The sequence below is a fragment of the Oreochromis niloticus genome, linkage group LG3, assembly GCF_001858045.2.
Source record: "Oreochromis niloticus isolate F11D_XX linkage group LG3, O_niloticus_UMD_NMBU, whole genome shotgun sequence".
In the NCBI taxonomy this organism is placed as follows: domain Eukaryota; kingdom Metazoa; phylum Chordata; class Actinopteri; order Cichliformes; family Cichlidae; genus Oreochromis; species Oreochromis niloticus.
Window position 1 is genome coordinate 69454096 of NC_031967.2, and position 4947 is coordinate 69459042.

Here is a 4947-nt window from a genome sequence, read left to right on the forward strand (position 1 = left end):
ATGGCGTGATTTTGAACAGTTTTAGAGTTTGTTTACATCATGAATGTTTACAGAACTCTTCAGGAAATCCTGTTTGATTCAAAAAGAGTTTAATCTCACCTGCAGTGACGAGCAGGAGGCAGACAGACAGTAAAGTCCAGCAGAGAGATGCAGACGTTACAACAGACATTTCACACAGATGTCCAACGATGGTTCAATTGTTTGAGAATGCCAGAGATTAAAACCCGACAAGAAAACATGTTATTAAATAAAGTGAAAGGTGATGGGAGTTGGTTGGTTGGGTGGGTGTTTTCACAGCTTGCTCTGACTGGTTTCTGACAGAGGTGGAGTCAGAGTAACTGAAGTGTTTCACAGCTGAGCCCCGAGGCCTGAACTGTGTGTTTGCTCAGAATGTCAAACTCCTTTTCTGGGGACTTGTTTATCAAGATACTCAGCATTTCATTTCCATCGCAAAATATATTTGATTTATACCGATTCTATCCTTATTAGCACGCACTGCTTTGCACCACACAACCAGCTCTGCTTTTAATGCAGTGTTGCCTGAAGGCCTGATAATAAACAGGAAGAAACAAAAACAGGACGACAACTCTCACTCAGTACGTTAACACGAGCTTTCAGTGTCTGACAAACTTCACATTTATGAACATGTGACTCAGTTGATCAGTTGTAGTCTCAGGCTAATCTTTAGATATAATTACAAATATCCAGCACACATTTCTGACATGTTTCTTTTACGTCTGATACAAAAACGTAAATATATCATAAATCTCATGTACATGAAAATCTGATGGTCAACCACAGTGCTTACATTCTTTAACTACAGTGTGTAACTAACAAACTGATTTTACAGTGGAAGAAGCATGTGATTTGAAGTTCATGTACCTCCCCAGAACTTTTAACACAAAACCAGGAGGGGTAGGGGGTCATTTTTACCCTACACTGCAACAACAGCAGTGAAGCTCAATAACTTGTTTCTCGAAACAGTTCTTAGTTTATATTGAATAAAATTCTTCATATTTAAAGTTACATAACATAATGTTAAAATAAACTGAAAGAAACGACAAAAACGTAATAGCTATTTAAAAACCTATAGAAATCAATAAAGTAAAGTAAAACGTAAGAAACACATTTTATATTAAAGCTGCAAGCAGTGATGAGTACGAGGATGTGACATTTATGGGGTTAATAACCTGTGTTGAACTTAAATTCACAGTTTCCATTGTCACAAACTTTGGCTCTGTTTCACCTGCTCGGATCATGATTGGTAAATTAAACTAAACAGAAAACTTGAGAGAGCTGGTTTGTTTAGTGAATTCAGTGAGCAAGAGCTGGTCTGACCCGTACTTTTAAAGGTGTAAACATATAATATAGCATCCAAATCAGTTTCATTCAGTTTATTTCTATAGCACCAAATCACAAATCACAGTCGTTAGCTTCTGAGATCAGACAAGATCAGCTGAGCGTGCCGAACATTGGTATGGAGGAAATAAAAAATGCAAACCTGGAGTCAAAAATTCACTGTGGTTCGTGGAATTTTAATTATCTGTTTTCCTTTAACAAACCCTCATCTGACGGTTAGCAAAACCAGTTTTATCTGCTCTCTGGAACAAACCCAAGATCAGTCCTAGTTCAGCCATAACTCAATGACCAGTCGACATACAATAAAACAAAAATGTAATTGTCTTTTCGAACATACACCAGTTAGTGCACAATGGTCCGCGGCCGGTGTTGTGCCAAAAAGTGATTGCCTGCCAAAAACTGATTTCCAATGTTTCCGTGTATTTTTTATGTGTAATATCTTTACGTGTGTTGGTAAATAGACTTCGGTGAACAGCTTTTACAAAGGGGTTATATATAGAATTAAAAAATTATCTGCTTTTTCAAGTATTCTTACAAGTCTGTGTTATTGTACTTACATTATAACCAATCCGGTCCTTTATCCCCACTTAAAATATTTTTACAAAACTATTGTAATATTTGCTGCCATTTCTTCTGTCCTCTTGGCCAACTTACTCTTACAAAAGACATTTTTAATGTTAATGACATTTTTATATAACCTTTATTTATGCAGTTAAAAAAGTCGCTGCCAAAAACTGATTGCGCCTTCTACCTTGTTACACAAACGTTGTTTGTGGCTCAGTATGACTTTGTGTCATCTATGAGCAGTGTTGGGGAGTAACGGAATACATGTACCGCCGTTACGTATTCAGAATACAAAATATGAGTAACTGTATTCCGTTACAGTTACCGTTTAAAAAGGTGGTATTCAGAATACAGTTACTTTGTTGAAATAAATGGAATACACGGCGGTACTTTCCTGTTTCATATTGTCGCGGGTCAGGATTATTTGGGTTTGTTTGACAGCTACGTTCTGTTGTTCCAGGCGGCAGCGTTACGGTTGCCATGGTTACAGGGTGACGCGCTCTCTCTCTGCGTGTTTCCTGGGTGAGAGAGCGCTTTTTTGTTGTTGTTGTTGTGCTAAGCTAATAGACAGAATGCTACAGGCATAGCTCTAAAGCATGTAGCCTGATGGGCAGTGTAGTCCGTGCTGCAGGGAGAATGGACTGCCATACCCGTTATGTGTCTGTGAGCGAGGGAGGGAGAGAAAGGAAAAGTCCGAGCTGTCACGGAGCAAAAACGGGAGCTGGAAGCATGTAAATATAATAATAACCACTGCAGCCAAGAAGAGTGCCTGACGAGCCCATTTGTAAGTAAGCTATTAAGACTCAACTGTACACTGTGTTCGTGTTTTCCTCCGGAAAAAATAAGTTCCGTTGGAGCAGCCTTTCAACGCCTCTCTCTGTCTCCCGCAAGCAAAGTTGACCCAGACAACAAAGTAAAGCTAGTTTTCGGCTACCAGCCCGACACGGAACCGGACGTATTAGCCAGAGGTCCCTTTACTACGTTTCGTACTACGTACCTTCAGTAACAGTAATAAATCACAGCAATAGGACATTCATGTAGTTGTAAACAGCATGATAATATATTAAGTATTCCAAAGTATTCAGAATACGTTACTCTCATTGAGTAACGTAACGGAATACGTTACAGAATACATTTTGGGGCATGTATTCAGTATTCTGTAGTGGAATACATTTTAAAAGTAACCTTCCCAACACTGTCTATGAGGGATGCATTTGACATATGTTTCATGTTATAGCCCAACAAGTTACTTACAGCAGTTTAAATACGAGCAATCAGTTTTTGGCAAATACCGGAAATCAGTTTTTGGCAGGCAATCACTTTTTGGCACAACACCGGCGTCCGAGGAGCTGATGGGATACTCACGCCCACGGGCGTGGCTGTTAACTCTACACCTGCATCTCATCCCAGGCGATTATCAGGTGGACTATTTGATCCCGCTCAGCCTGCTGCTCCACGCCAGTCCGTAGTCGTCTCACAGCGGTAACGTATGCCTACGGGGAAGTGATTGTGAAACCCCTTATTTGTCTGTATGAGCGCTGATTTTTCCCTGTGCACTCAGATAACAGCTTGGCGTGTTTTTTGAGCCACCTGCCTGTCCACCTGCCCGCCTGGAGTTTTTGATCACCTTCAGTATCCCTCACTTCGCCTTTCCTAGAGCTCCCCGCGGACCTTCACCCCTCCCTCCGGCTCTCACGGCCCCGCTTTGACTGTAAGAGTCATACTCTCCCTCACGTATGCTGCTTTTCCCCGCGCCCTAGTAATTCTTCTCTTTTTTTCTGTTGCAGCCTCCCTCAGTCCCGTTTTCGGCGTTCCTTCGTGGCTCGTCTCCCGGTGCCTTGGTTTCTCTATTTTCACGTGTGTTTTCCTTAACCCTCCCGGGACACCTTTAGTTAGAATAAAGTTTATTTTCTCGCATTCCTGCATGTGTGTTGGCTCTGCTTCTGGGTTCAGCTTGTGCACTGAACTTCGGTTCATGAGAAGTGCACAATGGTGCATTAACTCACCATCAAACTAATACAATATAATATATTTGAATATAAAAATATAAAACATAAAAAGAACCTAAGATATATACATGCAAGAAATACTTTTTTTTAAAGTGTATATAAATATAAAAGTAGACACTGTGGAGGATCTTGAAAATTAGAGTTTTGTTAACCATCAGATGCGAGTTTGTTCCTGAATTTCATTTATTAGACAGTTCCATAAGTGTGAGAGGCCATGACACAGGAATTAGTGTTTCAAGTGTCATAGAGTTTTAAATAAACTATATTTGCTGTGTAATGTAAGTGTAAGACTGAGAGTCTGACAGCTGCTTTATTATCCACAGAGTTAGTGAAAGAGTGTAGATGAGGCTGATTGTCAATCAAGAAATGATCTGACCCATACTTTTAAACCTGTGAACATGTAATTTGACACCCAATTCAATGTCATTCAGTTTATTTATTATCACCAACAGTTTCCTCAAAACGTCCAGCACCTGGTATTCCTAACCACCTTGTTCAGCTTCTGACATCAGGTGAGATGTGCCACGCCATCGGTATGAGGAAATGAATAAGACAAACCAGGAGTGTGATAAAAATTCACTGTCATTGGCTGAATTTTAATTGGCCTTATTCTTGGAACAAAACCTCACCCGATGGTTAGCAAAACCAGTATTGTCTGCTCTCTGGAACAGACCCAAGATCAGCTCTACTCGATGACCAGGAGAGATAAATCCAACAGAAAAAAGCATACACACCATCAAACTCATACGATATGTTACAGAGTATAGCATGGTGGAAAAGAATGGAGAGAATCCCCCACTAAGCTTTTGGGCTGGCATCACTTTAGATTTTGTTTTGTATTTAATTGCATGCTTTGGTGTTTTTTTGGTGTTTGATGTGAAGTGTGGGCCACACCCATGTGGGAGTGGAGATTCTACTCTAGTCCAGCTGCCAGCTATTTGGAGTTGAGTACAGGGAACAGCTGATTGGGGAGGATTGGAGCTCTTCTCTATAAAGGGGAGAGGAAACAGGAAGT

The 4947-nt window shown here is 40.5% G+C and overlaps 1 long non-coding RNA gene across 1 annotated transcript; it reads left to right on the forward strand.

Annotated features, from left to right (window-relative positions):
• Window positions 1–3130: 3130 nt before the first annotated feature.
• On the forward strand, window positions 3131–3862 carry LOC106096748 (uncharacterized). Its single transcript, XR_001223114.3, has 3 exons — window positions 3131–3405; window positions 3485–3634; window positions 3711–3862. It is a non-coding gene; the product is annotated as an uncharacterized LOC106096748 (long non-coding RNA).
• Window positions 3863–4947: the final 1085 nt, after the last annotated feature.